Source organism: Aphelocoma coerulescens, chromosome 2, assembly GCF_041296385.1.
Source record: "Aphelocoma coerulescens isolate FSJ_1873_10779 chromosome 2, UR_Acoe_1.0, whole genome shotgun sequence".
Classification (NCBI taxonomy): domain Eukaryota; kingdom Metazoa; phylum Chordata; class Aves; order Passeriformes; family Corvidae; genus Aphelocoma; species Aphelocoma coerulescens.
In genome coordinates this window covers 80473658-80493312 of record NC_091015.1, presented here as the reverse complement: position 1 = coordinate 80493312, position 19655 = coordinate 80473658, and the positions used below count along the sequence as shown (strand labels likewise).

The window sequence follows — 19655 nt, the reverse complement described above, 5'->3', positions numbered from 1 at the left end:
GCAAGAGCTCACTTGAATTATTGAGGGCCCTCTTGGGACTTCATTAAGAACTACTTTGTTCCTATTTACCCCAGTGTACTTCCAATGAGATAATTTCACTGTCTTCACAGGTATTTTACCTTCTGCTTTTTCTCAATAAAAATATATTCATAAAAGAGAGACTTAATTCATATTCTAAATTGGAAGCTTTCCATTAATGTCAACAGCTTTGAACTGAGTATGAGAAACAAGGAAGAACCTCCAACAATAATTTTTTACTTCCAAAGTAGCAATAATAATAAAAAATTCCCAGTTCTGGTTGAGGGAGTGACATTTCTATGGCTTTTTACTCTTCTTAAACACAATATTCAAATTAAATCTTAAGTTTGGCTGCTGTTCACTGAAAATACAGCATAGCATGAACACTTAATACTCCTACTACGTTTTCTTGCCCATTTGTATCATGCGGATATTATTAGAAATCACACAATGCTTACACATTGACAATAAAACATTATATGTAAGACAGGCCTTAGGTGCATGGTGAAATTTTGGGCCAGAAGAGGACAGTTTTAGAGAGGCTGAAAAATCACACGAATTTTCAAAACTTTTATGTCTACCTCAAGGGTACAGAAAGTTAAGGAACTCTTACCGGAATATTAAAATATATATAACAAACTGAACTTATAAAGTATATATCACTCTTTTTGTCATGGCTTCATATTGTCTCCCTCCTTCTGTGCATGCCTGGCACCCATCCTGGAAACCACCACTGGGCTGAGCAGCAACTAGTGTGAGGGATCCATCCACGTGTAGAAAAAGTAGACAAAACAACAGAGTAGAACCCATTCCAATAACTAATGCCCATCACACCACTTCCAATTGTGCCTGTGTCAGACAGCTGCAGGAGAGATACCATGGCACTAAGAACTACACTGGGGACAACAAGACTAACATCCACCCCAAACCCATGCTTGTAGAAGTATGAGAGACCACCTGAAGGATGACCAGCACGTGCCTGCTGCTCTGAGGGAATGTGATGCCAGGCTGAATGCTGCAAATACTCCGAGCCTGAGCAGCACAGTTCTTTTCAATATACTGCTGATTAAGGCAACCATAAAAGCGAGGGTGGCCCATAGGTTGAGGTAGTGGTGATAATTGGGTGTTTTCTGTGGCTTGCACACAGGAAGGTTGCTGTAGCACTTGCTTTTTAGAACAACTAAATATTTGATGAGTAGCTGTAGTGTGAGTTGTTCCAATCCCTCTTGGGAAAGCTGGGAGAGAAAGAAGAAAAGGAGTTGAAACCTTTAGCAGAAAGCAATCCGATGTATGCTTGAACCTTATTGTTGTTTGGCTTTTGTAACCTGTGGGTTAGTTCTTGGTATCTTTGAAGCTAAAGTTGTGTGATTCTTTACCAATGTGCTGTTAATCAAAAGCAATTGAGGCAGAGGGCATGGATAAGGCAAGCTGTGATTTTGTATATGAGCCTGTGAATGACTTTTTCTAGAAGAAAAGGCAGAAGGTGTCATGAGTGCAGTGTCTAAGATACTGAGAGATGAGAGGTCATTGGTGGTCAGAGAAGTTGTTGATGATCAGTGGCAGGCTTCTGAAGGGCACAGAAATGGTCCTCAGATTGCTTCCCCTGTTGATCTGTGCAGTAGGAAGTGCTTAAGTTGGAGACATCATGGGAAGGTGAATTGCGATAGAATTTCTCTGACTGCTTTTTCTTCTCTCAATAGAGAGGAGCCACAGCCAGGTGTGACCTTACCTAAATGGGAAATAAGTTTGGGGCTTCCAGGAGTCACAGCTCCTGTCACTGCCATAAATAGAGAGATAGGTAGGTGCCAGAGGGGAATGTGTGGCTGAGCAAAGGGACTGGATGGAGTTACTCTGTGTCTGCTGGTCATGAACTTTGTGTGCTTTGAGAAGGAAGAAGTAAAAGATGATGTCCAGTTGGTTAAGCAGGGAGAAAGCATTTCTAGACAGAAGTAGGCTTGAAAAGACTTTTGTTGAGAGTCCACCAATAAATGAGTGTCCCTACACCTGTTGAGGGTGGAATAAAAGCCATCCGAGAAACAGGACTGAGAATAATAGGGCAGTGAAGCAAGTACTTGGGATCTCTCTACACTAATGCTAAGGCTGTGGCAAATAAAACAAAAAGTATCCAAAGCCTTAGACCATAGCCAAAGATAAGTTATAAGAGGTATTGCAGAAACTTGGCAGATGGATTCTATGACTGCTCTATCAGAAAAAAATTGCTGTGGAAGGGAGACAGGGAAACAAAAGAGAAGGATTGCAGTACATGCCAAGAATTTTAGACTTTCTCCAGAGAAGAAGAGATGAGTACCTACTTTAATGGATGCTTCTGGGAAATAAAAGTAAAGGTCCATAAGCCTTCGGAGGTCACAAAATTGAATGGAGGGGTTAGAGAAGAATCTGGTTTTGAGTAAATACTAGAAGGATTTAAAAGGCAATCCATGGAGGAGTTTTTAATAAAAAAATACTATAGGACAAAACTAGTCAAAATTTTGGAGTGTGCTGAGAATATTTAACTTAAAAAAGTTAAAAAGTAAAAGAAGATGCTCTTTCTGACTTTTATTTGAAGCTGACAAAGGATCTGAAGTTCTGAGGTAATTTAAGTGAAGAGGATTACCTGAAATAGCTTGAAAATGGTGGTGGTAAAGCACCTGAGCTCCAAGGACGGGAATATATTAAAGCAATGGAGGGGGACAATAGACTTGAAAAAAGCTGCCCTCACCAGGCTGCTTAATGGGACCTTAACAAGGTATCTGGCTTCTAAATCAAAGAAAGGTAATGAGTTTTAGCTGGTTTGGTCCCCACTTGTGTGTTCCTTTTCAGTCCCAAGTCTCTATTTCTCTCTTATTCTCCCAGTTCTGTGTACAATTACATGTACTGTTCATAATCTTGAGGTATTTAGTGCTTCCCATACACATAAACATCCAAGGTTAAATACAGAATTCTACAAATAACCTTCACCAAGTCCTTCAATTATTGAGAAAGGCAGAGGGGTGGGGAAGGAAAGGTAAATAATGATTTCCTTCTAGTTAGGAACACAGCCTGAATAATTTATCTTGGTGTACTTAATACATAGCCCATTAAAGTGACTTCAGAAGATCCTCTAGTCTGTCACTGCCAGTGTGCTGTTCTCTGGGAGTGGAGAACAGAGGAGTCTCCAGGTGTGTCCTGGTGTTATCTTAAAAGACACCTGCAGGCTGCAGTGTTGCCTTGATTATCTGCACACCTCTACAAAGGCCCTGCTTTGCTTTTGTTCTTAATGGTGTGCCGATCACCAGTTGTAGAAACTGGAGTCAAGAGAAAGTCAGCAACCTGGCTCCAGGCTAAGACAATACTAGTTAGACACTTCGATTGGAGTTGCTAAGGCTAATGGTGGAGAAAGAATAATGTGGGTGTTTTGTCAGTTCTAATAGTAATGTGCCTCTTCCTATCTAGATCTAAGAGACACAACGTTTGTAAGGGCTGCTGATCTTTCTGTTGAAAGATAAACCCATCTTGGCTTAGAAAGTGCCTTTTCCTACAAGTACCTACAACTTCCCTCATATTAAAAGATGTTTAGCTTTGTGTCCAAGAAGTAATATCAAATTCTGTCTTATCCTTTCATTTGAAAGCATGTGTCTCAAGAATAGAATGAGCGCCAAATATGTTCTGTAGGAATAGTTCCTCCTTTTGTAAGGGTGGATGATAGAAAAGGGAAAGTTTTGAATCTGAGATTTACAGTCTGTGTAGAAAAGGGTTAGCATGTCCGGGGACTGTTGCTGAAGAAGAAGACAGGCTCTTAGGAAAGGCAAATTGACACGCTAATTACTTGGGTAGGGGGAAGAGAAGAATCTCTTCTTAATTGGGGTTTATGTGGGTGTGAAGTTTTTTGGTCTGATCCTTGGTTGCAAAGTGACTTTGCCTAGTGCATGACACAGATATCACACTTGCTGGGTCAGATTTGGGCATCACAGAACCAGAAGATGGGGCACCTCCAGTGCCTCTATGGAGGTGGGCTCTGGGGCAAGTCCTTGGTAGATTCAGTCCCCAGACCTACTGCAGGCATAATTCAAGGCATGCAGACCAGTACCTCCTTGTGTTACTGATCTCTGCTCTGCTGAGTTCCTACTAAAAGGATTTAGAAACAGAGTTTGGATGCTTTGGCAGGACCCTTGGCCGTTCAGAGCTATGAGTCCTTCTATCTAGAAAGCAGTTAACAAGAAGAAATTGTGCCCTACTGAGAGGTGCCCACTCTTAGCGTTGACCTGATTAATTAACCAGACAGTGTGTCTGTGGAAGGACTAAGTGTGTGTTGGAGAAACACTGTGCAGCTCTTGGTTGATGCTGGGCTTAGGGCTACAAACTAGGCTGACAGAGCTGTGGGCTAAAGGAGAATTATGAGCCTGGAGAGACCAAGGGTGCTCTGCCAGTCCTGGGTGGTGTTACTGTCAGAGGAGGACCTGGAGATGTGGATGTTGCAAACAAGTTCAAGGCACAGAAACCAAGCAAAATTCCAGGTTAGTCTGCTCACAGGGACTGTCCTCAGTGGCAAGGAGACTTCTCTGGGATATATTAAACTTTTTCATTTTTTCTGGAAGAAAAAAAGCACCTGGATCCTGCAAGACTCATTTAATGGTTGTTAAGTTTTTAGGAAAACTTAACAATTAACAACTGGGCCGTGTCCACATTCACCCCTCATTTCAAGACTCTGTAGATTTCTGTTGTATTCTGAGGTGATTTTTCTCCCCCACCCATCTGTTGACTCTGGGTGAATTATGTTTAACTCCTGCAGAGCAGCACTTCTACAGTGAGATATTTTTGAACCTGATCCTGCAGACTGTTCCCTGTCAAGTCAATTCAAAGTCTTTGTTTTGCTTCTTATGCAGGAGTCTTACGTTTCCTAGGTCAATATATATGGCTATATGTGGGAGAATTTTTTTATTTTATTTCTTTTTGCTCATAGTATCTCCCCACTGAGTTGTGTGCCCTCCACAGTCCTTTAATCTGCCTGGAGGAAGTGAACAAGTAGAGTCCTCGCCTGCAGCTTTACAGATAAACTGTCTCACTAGGGTGTCCGCTCTTATCCAAAGGGACTTCCTGATGGATAGAGCTAGACTTACAGCTGAGGACTCTATTCCCATGTTACAGATGTAATTTTCCTCTTGTAACAGTACAGCTGGTCATGTGTTTTGCATTTTTCTTGACATAAAAGTGCCTAGGGATAGATATATCCACTTGTATCTGAACTGCTTCAGATGCTGCCTGCAACTCTTTCTAGGGCTGTCTGCATAGGTCAATGTTTCCAGAAGCGAAACACCTAGAAAGAATTCAAACCTATATTTGGGAATCTGAATTGATGGCCAGCATTTTTTTTTTTTCCCCTGGAAGGATGTCAAACAGATGCTACCACCACCAAAATCATTGCCAGCTTTGATTTCTCAGCTCTGACAGGAACATATGCCTGCTTTAATTTGCTCTATGGTTCCAGTCCTTTAGTTCCACAGAAGCAAAAAAGGGAACATGGAAAATACTCAATGTCTGATCCAAAGCATGTTGAAATGTATGCAAATCACTATCGTGGGCTTTGGATCATGTCCTAAGTAAACTGATTCTTGGATTTTCACCTCTGGTCATAATGACCCTTTGTTTTGCCTTTTTAATGATAAATGATTATGTTATAAAAAGACTTATGTAATTTCTGGCATGGTTAGGCATCATAAGCGAGGTGTGTAATCTTAGAAATGCTCTAGCTAGTTTCTTGGGTTGTGTAAGAAATAATTATGGAATCTCGCTGAGTCTTGCTTTATTATTATACAGCTCCAGGCTCTTACCCCCAGTGGCTTTACATGCTTGTTAATATTTAGCTATCTTGTAGCTTGGGTAATTTGTAATGAGCTTTTTTTTGTTGTTGGTACTGAGCTAATATTAAAAAAAAGCAGTTGTTGGGGGAAAGGGGGAAAAAGTGTGATGGATGATTTGTTCTTCTGAAAGTGCTTCTCATTGTTTTAATACCTTTTGGCTCATTCACAGATACAAATATGAAATAGAAAGCTCTTCCAAAGCCTTCCTTTGGTGCTTCTCTAGCTAATCAGGAACACACAGCACCGCTTCTTCTCAGCAGATTGGGCAGTGGTGGGCACGAAGGTTTGACATGAAGAATACTTCTGTATAAAATATAGGTCACTCTTAAAGATGGTGGTTTTGCCTACTAAGACTAAAGCTCTTAGACAAAGACTGTTAAAACAGAGGAGGTCTTCTGACTATAGAAAGTATTCAGTCTCGTAGAAAGGACACAGAGAATTTGGCCAACCTTTGCTGTGAAAAAGATGGACACAATAGCTCTTGTTCCTGATGTTTTTGCCCCATCCTGCATAACCATTAAATCTTTGCCAGCTCTAGTCAAAACCCAAGAAATTTCTAGTTACTTATTCAAGACATCTGCAGTCTGTCTTTAGGGTCAGAAGAACAGATCAAAACCAGGAAACTTTTGTGTAGAATTGGAGTTAGTCTTTGGCAGGCCAGTGCCTCTGCTTACATATGTGATAGATGAGGTTTCAAGAATGGAATGTGCTACTTACTCCTGGTATGGATGGAGTGGTGGGGGATCGCCTGGTGGGGTTTCAAGCATGACTTATTGTTAACCTCACCCTCTTCCACCGGCTTTTGTGGTCTTCACAGGGACCTGAGGACAGTGTGTGCTGCATGATCTACACGCTGCTTACTCAAAGGAACAGAGCTACACAGCCTAATACTGATGATGTACATAGGTCCAATCTTACCTACCAAAGCTGGAGTACATCTGGCTTTTTGATATACAGCAATTTTAATGGCGAAAAAGAAAAGCTTCAGGTAGGCTCTGAAACAGCACTTACCGCACAGGAGTGCTGCTTTGATTTTTCTAATGAAAAACAAGTCTCACCAGATTGAGCTGCACTCGGAGAAAACAGCAGCAACCAGTAAAGATATTTTGTTCATGACTACTGGTTCACTTGTGTTTGGACAATATGGGTCCATGGTATACTCAGTTCTCAAATTCTGCCTGTGGTTGGAGGCCTCCGCCCCCCTGTACACTTGCCCACCACCTCTACTTTGCAAAGCAAGGTACAGTAAAAGTAGAATAAGGTTCACAAGTATGATCAGGATAAGGGATGAATTTATTATAATTCTGCAAGAGATTTCCCCTAAGTGGATTCAATGCAGGTCTGAAGTTGTGAGTGAAGAGCTTAGGGAAATTTTCTCCCAGATGACTACTACTGTTGATCCTGTGGCATCTTATCAAGAGGCACTTTCAAAACAAAATAGCAAGAGGTGCTCCTTCACATGACACGAATCTGACTGTGAAATTGAATTGAAAAAGTTGGCATGGGCTCAAAAAAGTGACAGGACAGATTTGCTAAAGAAAAGTTTTTTCAGGGCTATTAAACAAAAAAATTCTGTTTTGATTTAGGAATATCCTAATCTTCATGCAGAAGTAGGAAATATTTTGGGACTGTTAACCTGCTGCTGACCATTTCCTAAGCTATGGAGAATAGGTGTACTGGAGGCAAGACCTTGGGCAAACCAAATTTTCTCTTTGATATAGGACAGGCAGATTTTCGTATCGGACATATCTGAAGGGATTTTGGAATTACATGATGTCCTATGAAAAGATGCATAACAATCCTCACAATCTGGCTTGGTGCTCTTCATGATATTTTTCCACCAATTACAGGTCAGTTGGAGAGCTCTATATAGGTTGGTTCTAAGTTTGGATTTTTAGTAAGATATGTTTAAGCTGCATGGAATGTGCTGGAGTTCTCCTGGACAAAGCAGCCAGGGAAGAAGTAAATCACTTGGCAGGGTATGCTGGTGGTAGTCCAGCAAGCCTGTCTGCCCTGCTTGGGTCTTTCAGCATCCCATATGGGTACAGGCTGGGAGATGTCGCCAGAACTCACTGGTTCAAGTGAAGCTTTTGGGCCCCTGGGGTGGTGAACAGCATAGTGTCCCTTTCATTTGTGGTGCAGATGCATGCTACTGTCCAGAAAGAGACATTCCCTTGCTTTCCCACATCAAAAGGATGGATTCCTTTTCTCTATAGTGTGCGGGTCTTTCTCTGATTGCAGAATCAGAAACTGGCTCTACAAGTCTTTTCATACAAAACCTTTATTTTTCATGCTCCCATTTGCATCAGTGAAACTTCGAGGTGTAAGACCTGTTTGTTTCTTAGCTTTGAGCCCTGTGTTCATAGTGCAAATGTGGCCAAATGTAATCCATATTTCTACTCTGTCATATTATACAGCTTTTCACCAAGACACACTTGTTATTTCAGTGAATACCAATATGCATTTATCTCTGCAGCCATAAAAAATGTTCTTTTTATGTGTGTAAATGGTAAATTGCCAAATAATTGAGGATTTTATTTGTAGATAAAATTTTGATGTATTATTCAGATTGCATATTGAGTGGCCCTTTGCTATCAGTTTTAGCAGATGATATCCATAAAAATTTTTTTTCTGCTTATTTTGTGCCGAGTTACTAAGTAAAGCAGATACTGGAGTAAATCAAGCAAATGAAAAGCAGTACTATGTTTGACAGTGTTGATCAGGTCTTTGAAAAATAAACCAAATTAAAGTTGAAATGTGAATAATTTCAAATAAGATTTTTTTTTCCTTCCTGATTGAAAATCAGATTCTGGTTTTGTTCTCACTATAACTTAATTTTAATAAAAAAATATGAATTCTAGTTAAATATTGAGGTTTCCTGTATGTTCAGTCTGTAGAACTAATAGAGTAAGGAGAGAGCCTTATGCAAGCAGGGCCACCAGTCAAGCTTCTCTACCAGTCTGTACACATAAACATCTTGGAGTTCAGGTATGTTTTCAGCCTGATCTGGATGATCAACACTGTATGATTATCATACATCAGGGCAACTTGAACAGTAGTTGAGTTTACATGATAGCAAATGATGATAACATATCTATGCATTGATGGGCAGAAGGGAACCCCAGGGCTCAGAGCTACACATGGTGATAAGAGTGTTTAGGTTGGAAGCTTATAAACCTCTAGACTTGTGACTGATACGGTGTCAGGCAGAGCTGCAGCAAGGCCTTCAGGAGACTAAGTTGTTTCCTCCTCCTTTCCCAGGCTCCTTCCAGTTGCTGCTGAGTTTTCCAGTTGATCGTCCTGAGAGGCAGCAGGGATTGGCAGGGCTTGGCCAAAGCTTCTATCTCTGCAGACATCCTGTGGAGTAGTTTTGGTTGGAAGAACATGAATCCATGACTCTTGGGACCTCAGGATTGTCTCCAAGGTCCCAGTTCTCATAGATGTGGGAGCAATTTTACCCTACTTTACTAAAGAATAATGTGTCCTTGTCCATGAGTATCCGACTAACTCCTGCCTATCATGATCCTCCCTGAAGAATTAGTGTGTATTTTGAAGGCTTAAGGGATTTTGTTCTGCCCATTAAGGGGATGTGCCCTTGCAAGACCTGGTCTGTCAGACATTCCAGGTGTTGCTCATTGATTTCACCTCCCACTGGAGTGAAAATGCTTCTTCTATCTAAGGTAAGGATGGCATTGTTTGTAGTTCTGGATGGAATTGTATGAGATGGAATTGTCTGTTGCATGCTTAGAACCTCAGAAGAGCTGGATGCTACCTGGTCCGTGGCAAGCTGAGTACCCTGAAATCCCATTGGATCATCAAAACTTACAGCAGCTGTGGCCTTAAGGTTCTTTGAAATAAGTTGAAGATCAAGGAAAACAGTTATTATGCAAGTAATCAGCCTGTTCAGTGTCTTAAGATCGCAAATATGGCTCTTATAAGGCAAGGTTAGAGAAATGCACTGAAAAAAAATGAAAATACACAACAAACTATCAGATGAAAATGAGTTTCATGATTTTTTGGCTTTATGCAAAAATAAGTCTTTTGCTCAAAAAACAGTTTGATCTCAGTGTTTGAACGTTCTAATTTGAACACCTATTTGGCCTTTTAATAATGCAGGGGACACAAAAATACCCCTTCATGCTTCTGGTTGCTCAATTTGGCTGGGGTTTCCCATTACCTTCTCTCCCAGACTATTTATAGAATAGCAATTAAGATTAATGTATAGCTGCTCACATTTAGTTCCTGGCTCAGCTGGGTTTTGAGCCACTCCCAACAAGAGCTGAATGACTGAGATATTTAATGTCCATGAGAACTCCTGCTGAAATCAGCTGGAGCCATCTGTCATGTAGATAGATATATGCATATCTTGAAAATACATGGACCTTTTTTATTTTTTCTCCACTGTGAAATGAAATTTTGAGGCTGAAGTCAAACAGAACATACTTCTCAGTCAATATATGGAAATATGTTTTCAGTTTTTCTCAGTCTGTTCTTGCCGTTGAATGGGAAATTTATCAAATAAATAGGAGGGAGCTCATTACGTGCATCCATTCCTAACCCAGCCCTTTTGAGGGGAAATAGCCATACAATTGAAGTGTTTTACAGATTTTATGAAGTGATGAAATACAATGATTGGTTTGTGAGATTTTCTTTATTGTCTGCAAGCTTTTTTGGCTTGTATTATGAGCTCAGATGTGACTGGTTATCAGTAGAAACTGGTATCACTGACTGGTATCGGTGTAGGTATGGTCTGAGGGCTGCATGCGCCACTTCGAGGAATGTACTCTAGTAATAAGTGTACAGCACCAACCTTCTTTTTGTGATGGAGATCCCTGTGATAGTCCTGTGCTGCACTTTGTGTAGTGGTGGCTGATAGATCCAGGCTGTTGGCACAACCCCTGATCATAGGATGTTACTTGCTGGCCTTCTATCAGAGGATGTGGATGGATGGTGCTTACAAAAGCAACCAACCAAAAGAAATTGAACTCAAGCAGTGTTCAATCCTGTTTTGCAAGCAATTAAATAAGAATGAATAGGATGATATGGTTTTGTCAGACCTCATCACATCTGGGAGACCTGTAGGCACCAGCCTGTTAAGCCAGACTTCTTGTCCTGGTAAAGAAGAGCAGAACTGTGCCAAAGGGAAGGGTCCCACGGCTTAGATTATTATCTGAGTTAGATTCAAGTCTGGGTGCATGTGACTCCTCAGAAATTGCAAAACCTCATTTCTTAAAGGATACTATGACAGGCTGTGCAAGTCTGCAAAGAGTCCTGCTTTTCAATTGCAGTGTCCCCTGTATTAGAATAGATTCTGGTAAAGTAACAACTGCCTGTGTTGCTAATAAAGCTAACCACCAGAAGTACTCCAAATGTAAAAAAAAATACGTCTTAGTTTACTACAGGTTTATATACATCCTGACACCAATCTGGCTGAAAAGAATTAAAGACTTTAGTTCTCCTGTGTACATGCACATCTATAATACTATGACTTAAATATTTAAAGCATACATTCTTTCCCAGAGATTCTTCTTCTGACTTGGAATAAACCTCCTAACTTCCACTGAATCAGGGCCCTGAGAACAATTTTCCTTTTAATTGCACAAGACAGTTGCCTTTCCAAACAACTAGTTATATTGGATGATGCAGGAATCCTATAGGAGGAAAAAGATTGTGGTACTTTAATTTAAATAGTTCACTACAATGATATGTGCACTGAATTAAAGGGTGCTAAAATAATGGTGTACAATGGTCCAGTTTTTAATTTATTTGCTTTAAAATGTTTTATTGTAGGGGCTTTTTTTAATGTAATACACATATATGTGAAAATAATTACTTATTGCTAATACCACACTGGGACCTGAATAAAAAGGCTTTTATGGTGTCTTAGAGTAAGACAGTAAACTGCAGCTTTGGTTAATTAGCACAAGCACTAGCCCTAGAACTATATCCCATGCTCTTCTCTGTTATACTGATTGACTCCTCCAACTAACGGGCCTTTGGCACCCCTGCAGTATTCCCAAACCTGTGGGTGACCTGATTGACTTCTAGCTGCTTCAGCTGTTTCCCAGTTTAAGGAGTCATCTAGGCCCTGTAGGAAACCCCAGCATAATTCCCCAACATTTAAATCAAGCTATGAAAATGTATACCTTTCACTTTCTTTTCACACAGAGGGTCTCTTGGTCTTGAGATTTCAGTTGTACAAGGAACAAAAAGGTGTCTAACATAAATCTTCCTGATGCAAACATTAATAGAAGTTTGGGTAATCTTACAGTCCTTGCTCTGGTTCTTTGCAGTGGAGAGGAAGATACTATAATTACAAGACGATAGTAGGTGCTGAGTGTGTCAAGTCCCCTGCTCAGATTTGAACCTCCCATCTGTGGTGCTAGAAATAATAATGCAAAGAGGAAATTCTCCCTTGTAGCCATTGGTAACAGTATGGGATAGGGAAAACTTAATCCCAGCAAAGAATAAAGCTAATCTCCTTTGTATGGAATAAAGAAATTGGGAGAAGTCCTTAGTTCCTGTGAAATGGGAAAATTCTAACCTGAATTTTCCTTGGGAGCTCTAACAAGTATTTTATCTTGCCAGCTGTGGAAGACCAAAGAATTGCCCAATGTCCTGAGGAAATGGCACAGCCAGTGCTATACTTTAATTTTGTTTTGGCCAAGGTCTCAGCAGTGACTTTGCTACAGGATGAGTGGGCTTTGGTTTAGGAGCTCTGACCATGCAAAATACAGTTTATATGCTTTATCCTCTCAATTTAGGATCTGGAAGAGATGCTGTTTGTAAGAGACTTGGGGCAGGTCCTCTTAGCAGAGGATGCTAAGGCATCAGAAGAATCTATGGCAAGTTCTGTCTTTTTGTGCTCAGTGTTTTGTAGACTAGATTGGAGGGCAAAATTGTTTCTGTTTCCTTAAGGATAGCTTTGGATAAGGGCAAGTAAGATAAGGGAGCAGAGGGAAGTGAAAAGGGTAAGGCTGTTTCTCTGACTGAACGAGGTTGCTTAGATGTTACACTGAGGGGTTTTTTTGTGGTTATTGCTGAGAAGGTTGAGTAATTGCAGTCTGTACTCTGCTGTCATATGTTAGCCTGGCTGCTTTGAATATAATTTATAACTCCTTTGTCCTTTTTTAACCTGCTTCTTCTGGAACTGGGGGGTGTGGGAAGAACCTGACATGACTCCAGTTATTGTGACACACAAAGCTATGCCTTCACCATGTTCTTACGATTAGTCAGAAAGAGATGATCCAGAGAAGTTCAGAGAAACACAGAAATGACTTGGGGGCTTCCTGGACTGACTTACGAGGAAAAAATTGGGAAAGTTGCTGTTGTACATCTGTACAGTTCTGCTAAATGATTAATGGGGAATGTGATGATAACATACAACTAATTGAGGCTTGCGTATGCCAAAGAGAGGGGAATTACTTTGGTGTTGTATGAGGATGAGTACTGGGCACATGATACTTTATTGAAGATGGCTGCATGAAGTGCCCAGCAGTTGTTTGATGGTGAAAGAGAATTGCATTAGACTCTTGTTTTAAGAATGATACCAAAAAATCTGCTATCACCTGCTTATGCGACTTACGGTTTTCTTTGTGAGATGAGCTATCTTTGTAGGGTTCCTTCTTCATTGCTTAAGTTGCTTTAAACAGAGCTACTAAATACTGCCTTGCTTCATATGTTATTAAAAATAAACAAATAAACTGCACTGGAGAGAAAGTGAACTGGGCAATTCCAGAAGACTTTCATGTTCACATCTTTACACATTCTTATTAGAAATCTTGTGGAAATATTTCTGTAGAAAGATGCTGTGATTTTCAACAGTAAATGCTGTGGAAGGAACTGAAATAGACAGTTTGGTGTCATAGATCTGGTTTGAAAGACCATAGGTAATCTCTGAGGTTTTACAGACAATTGTCTTTTCAAAGACTAAAGTAAGATTGACAACTTCTACTTGGAATGTTGAAGTTCATCTGCCTGCTTGTAACAGCTCCTGAATAAAGTAATAGGCCAGGAAATTGGAGTCCCATGTTTCTGCTGAAATGTTAGGATCTTTAAGGCAGGTACCTGAAAGAGCTACTAAATAAAAAAATGAATTTCACAGAAGCAGTATTGTTGAAGAGTCTTCCCAGTGAGGTATCCTGGGACGTCTCATGGGGCCACAGAATGACTGCAGTTAAGCTCAGTTTGGCTCAGGTATGTTATTCGTTAACACTGTTTCTCTACAGTGGACTAAAACCACTTCAGCAGTATTAAGGATAAACATGAAATACACTATTTATGTGAAGGGTTATTAGCTGACTGTCAGATGTTATTGGAATTACACTCCAGTACCAAATAATTACTTAAAATAATAACAGCAATTCAAACACAGCTAAAATAAACCCATTGGACCCTAAACCACCTAAATATACTTATTAAAACATTTATTAACACATACTGCTTATAAACATGTACTCCATGAGTAGTTATGATCAGGAAGCAACTACAGCAGAATTTGGAAAACTAGGTATCACCTATTTTGCCTATTTTTCCCCTCTTATGTGTTTTCCTACCTTGTGGTTCTGGGTCCCACATACTCTGCTCAAGACCTTGTACTGAAGAGTTGTATTACTCCATCTTGAATGTTCTCTGCTATTAAGGAGGGGAAAGAACCCACAAAAACATTGTTTTTCCCCATAGCAAAGGAGGCTATTAGTGTGCCATGCTGCTTGAAAGAGCTCTGAAATTTTGAAACAGGCCATAACAAGGAAAACAATAGCATGGTGCAAGAGCACAAATGTGTAATGACAGTGTGTTCTCTCAAGCCTTCCTCATACTCTCTCCCTCTGGCTCTGGAAAAGAAGACAAGGGCCTAGTCCATCCAGATGTGTGGAGGTATAACTTCCTGAAGGCAAAAGCAATGTTTAGCTCCTATGCAGGGCTGGAGACTATGAATTAGTAGCTTTCTGAAGCTATCAATATGTTTGGATGTTTAGAAAGGACTAGGTGCTCTGTAGCCATCTGTCTGACTTTATGATGGGGTATTTGCACTCCGTAGATGTCTTTTCTGAAGCTGGTTTTGAGACTTCTGAGAGTCAATGAGGATAGAAAAATCCAGTCAAGTGGAAAAAGCTTCCTCTTCAGGATGTAAACAAAAGATGGAACCATATCCACCCCATCATTAAAGAGCTGCTGTGGTGCTCAGCAAAGTTGCAACAAGCACTCTTGCCAAAATCACAACTTAGTGCTGTGAATTTGGCTGGAGGTAGATTTCAACTTTGCTTTCATCTGCTTCAGACTTAAAAGGCCAAAAGCCTGGCACAACAAAGGGACTGACTCTCCTGCTTGTTATTAAGTTAAACACCTCCCCTAGCCCAGCGAAGAGTTGTGCAAAATCTGGACTTTGGTGAGAAGCACTACCCTCCTATGTAGGGGTGCGGTTGTTCTTGCTCTTGTGTAGGAAGTTTCACCTTCTTAAGGCACGGTGTAAAAAATGAAGGGCCTATCGATCTGAGTCCCTCGTATGTGCCTTTTCTGGGGTGAAATTTCTTTTTCCTAAGGGTCCTCTGTGCCTGAAACATCCAGCCCTTAAGAATCCCCTTCTAGAAAAAGGATTTGGGGTAGCAAAAACCTGCAACTTCCCAGGAAAAAATTCCATCCAACTTCTTTCAGTCTTCTCAGCATCTAGTGTGATACCAAGGGCTGCACTTTTTTGCTTAGAAGCTTTCACTAAAGATCTGCATTGAACTGAATTTTGTAGCTAGCACTGCTGTGCTGAGATGGCTGTTGAATAAAATGACTGATTTCAGGGGATTCCTTCCTGAGTAGCATTATGGATACTGACGGGCTGCTTATGCCACCTTATGAGTCATTTGGAAGGCAAGCTGAAAGCCAATTTCAGGTTTCATCAGATCTGGTTGGTGAAAATTTGGGTTATTTCATCTGATGGGAAAGTAACAATCAAAATGCTCTCCTGCTGGCATGCCTCCACTGAGATACAGGAGTTTTGCCTCTACTACAAAGGAGAATAGGCACAGTATTTTTATATTGCCCTGCTGCATGGACTCTATGTACTATATGCAAGCTGTTATCTACAGAGCACTTTTGCAAGCTTATTTATTCTACGAGTTCATGTTTGGCAGCCATTAATTCCTGAAGTGCACAAACTCCTGCTTAAACATCTCCTTTGTATTAATTTGATCTTATTCCACTAAGATGAAGTTTATGCAGTTCTGCTGCTCAGCAGGTTAAAATTTGAAGAGATTTAGGAAAGTGGTTAGGACTGACATTATCCAGGTAACCATTTTAATCACTCTCTGCCACAGCTGGGGCAGGATATGGAGAAGCTGCTGAAAATATTTTATGAATATAAAATATTCATAAACTTTAAAGCAAGTTAAAACATTCAGAGCCTAAAAGAGATGAAAGAGTTATGGTGGTGGGGGGTTTGGGGGGGAGGGGAGGGGAGGGGAGGGGGAGTCTCAGGAACAAAAAATATATTTATTTGGACAGCCAAATCTCTCCTCAGAAAAGCACTTAAAACCAGAGCCCAGTCTGAATCTGAATTTATGTGCAATTCTGCTTAGGCTGGTGTTTCCAGCAGGCATATGAAGAAACTGCAGCAGGGTTGGAGCAGCCAGCATGGGATGTTTTCAGGTCCTCTCACATGCTGATAGAGATTTGTTTTGCTCCCTGTTCCTGCCAGGCTTTCTGTGCTATTGACCTAATTTTTGCCTGTGCAGTGTGCAAAAATCCCTCAAGTATCACAAACTACACCCATTCAACAAACATGCTGTGGGTGTTGCAGACACTGGTAGGGCTGAAAGGCCATGGCGCCAAAGTGTTGGCTTGCTGCTGATGTGTCAAATATCACAAGTCAAAAGGCTTTGTCTCTCTTCTGTCATCCTGATTTATTAGACGTTAAAAAAGACAAAGTACCCAGACATACAAACATGGCTGTTTTGGGAAGGTCTGTGAAATGGTTAATGCGCTTGTTCCACACAAAAACGTAAAGTGTCGGTTCTCTGATTACCTGCTGCTGGAAAGTGTTTGGACAGGTGCTGTGTTTCAGCAGCCGTCTGTCACAGCTGACAGCTCGGATTTATGGCTGTGCACCAGGGCCGGCCGTCCCCCTTGGCCGAGTCCGCTGCGAGTCCCGGGCGGAGGCGGCGGGCTGCTCCCTGTCGCCGCTGTGCCCGCGCGGCGGGGCTGCGTGCGGTGCCTCTGCCGTGTGCGCCGGGCGAGGTGACAGCACCCACACAGCCGGCTTTTTCCTCCCCACGCGTTCATTCGCTCGGAAGCGCCGGCGAGGTCTGAAAAGTAGCGCGAGTGGGGCAAATTCCACCCAAAGGTCAACAGGGATTCGTCCTTTGCCTCATCTTAGGAGGATGATGCTCAAGCACAAGGAGGCGGAGAAGACCCTACCTTTCAGCAAGAGAAAGCCTCACAGCCTCGCCGCCGAGAGGGCTCAGGACAGCAGGCAATACCTGCCCCCCGCCCCCATCGCCCCGCACCGGGAACCACTGAAATCCTCATCTCGACCGTCTGAGGAAATCCAAACAAGAGCTAGGAAAGGACCGCGAGGACACAGATATCCCTGCTACTGTAGTGTTGACATACTCTCTCGATGCGTCCAAAAATCGAGTTTCATAGAAGATAAATATGTAATAGAATACCTATTAACAAGGGATATCTCGAGCTCTGCCGTCTTTCTTCTTTTTTTTTTCCTTTTTTCTTCTTTTTTTTTCTTTTTTAACGTACTTATTTTCTAAAAGTAAAAAGCTCAATGTCATCCTATTAAGCATACGTTTACACACAAATCATCCCTACTCACACTTAAATACATCCGATTAAAATACACTCTTGTGGCTATAATAACAAATTCCACTTCCCATCAAGATGCCTTTAACATACCCTGAAATACGACCTTTACAGATCGACAGAAGCAAAAGATACTAGGACATGTGAACTCCTATAAAAAAGAAATGGTAAAATACAAGCCAGAGGAAAGAGCAGATTACAGAAGGGTAGATTAATATTTGCACAGAGCCTTGAAGGCAGAATGATGTCGAAATAGTGCGTGTGTATGTATGTGTGTGTGTGCATGCGCGTGTGTACATAAAAAGCAATTCCTTCAAAGGTTGGATTACTTCATACATTAGTCACTAATCTCTCGCAATGTTCTGATGGATGTTATGGTCTGAGCTAAACACACCGTGAAATCTGCTTGAGCTGTATTGAAACAAATCGCTGGTTTCGGCCGCCGATTGTTCTGTTTGAAGCTTTCCTTTCACAACACACCTTTGCTATTCGGAATAATTTTTGCGCATAGGGTAGAAGCTAGTCAGTGGCTGAATCTCGGCGCTGAGGGAAAAAGAGGTGGGAGAGAAACTCCAAGGTCAGACATATGTCTAATTAGAAAGAAGAACATTCAGCGCCCAAAATTCTCCTTGTCATCGTTTGTTTAGGTAACCTGTGCTTACAGAAGACTTTAAGAGCCCGCCGATTTTCAACAAACAACCGAACCAACGAACCCCGAATGATCATTTCAGCTTTTGCATAAACTCTTCGAGTTCGGGGGCGGCACTGATTTGTGATTCAGTAGCACAGGCAGTTAGCCCCCCAACCTTTCCTTTTTCCGACTTAGCCTTTCTGAGGCTTTGCTGTTCACTTTTGACAGTACAAATCAGCCTTAACATAACGCCCGTAGGGAGACGGCAACGCGTGTAAACTTTCTATTACCAGCAGATACTCCCCAGCCTTCACCCCGCTGAGGATTCGCCCGCCGTAGGTGTTAGCGGGGATGCCTCCACCAGAAGCAGCCGGTGCCTGGTAATGCCTACGACCTTCCTGAAGCGAGTTTTCCTTGGACCGAGAGATGACAGCAGGATTACATGTCGTCTGCTGTCCTTCGTAGAAAAAAAAATAAAAAAAAAAAAAGAGAGGAAAAAAAAGGCAGGCAGATGTACACAGGATTTTCACAGGCTGCCCCTACATCAGGCAGCTTGCCTGCAAATGGCCAGCATTTCTGCAGGGCTGAGTCCCGACGGGAAAATCTGATTTGACTCGAGGAATTGCAGAGGACTTTCATACCTGGCGGCAGCCCAAGAGGAGAATCTCTCATCTCCCGTGACTAAAATAAGGCGGGTCCATAGGTGGCACCTCTACCCGCCGGCGGGGATGCGGATGAAAGGGCAGGCAGCCCTGCTGCCCCCGTGGCCCTAGCCAAGCTTCTCGGCCAAGGCTGTCCCACAACAGGCTTCCCTCCCTCACGCCAGCACAGACATCACGCTCTTCTCCTTATTACCGCCTTTATTTAGGGGGCAGTTTTTATTCGGGGGAAAGGAGAAAGGAAAAAAAAATGGAAAAACATGGTGGCCGAGCGTCAATAAAATGCACACGTACATATATTACATACAAACACAAAAATAAAATATGAAAAAAATTACTCTTCTTTTTCCAGTAGCAGTGGTCTTGGCCATAAATGTAGAACTCCAGCCAGTACAGGAGACAACATCTGACATTTCCTTGAGCCTTTTCCCCTCTCCCGCCCCCTCCAATAATTAATTAAAAAAAGCTGCACTCTCTTTGTGTTAAAAACACTACTTTTATAAATAATTTAATATCCTCCCTTCCCACGAAATGCTAGTTGCCGGACAGGAGAAAAGGTTTCTTTTGGCACAGTGATGCATTGCTTTGCAGTACAGACCTACGGCTCCACAGCAGACCCCGGCCCCCTCCCCTACTCTCTCCCTGCTGGTTCCCGGCAGGCTCCCCGGGCCCCCTCCCTCCTCCCCGCCCTCCCAAGCGCACAGCGCA

General features: G+C 41.8%; 1 long non-coding RNA gene across 3 annotated transcripts; it reads left to right on the top strand.

Moving 5' to 3' along the window:
* The first annotated feature begins 1142 nt into the window (after window positions 1–1142).
* Window positions 1143–11703, top strand: LOC138105794 (uncharacterized). 3 transcript variants are annotated; one of them, XR_011148693.1, is made up of 5 exons: window positions 1143–1306; window positions 6450–6577; window positions 6673–6843; window positions 7577–7705; window positions 9117–11703. It is a non-coding gene; the product is annotated as an uncharacterized lncRNA (long non-coding RNA). The 3 variants fall into 3 exon arrangements; XR_011148692.1 differs by lacking the exon at window positions 6450–6577 and adding an exon at window positions 2585–2609; XR_011148694.1 differs by lacking the exon at window positions 6450–6577.
* Window positions 11704–19655: the final 7952 nt, after the last annotated feature.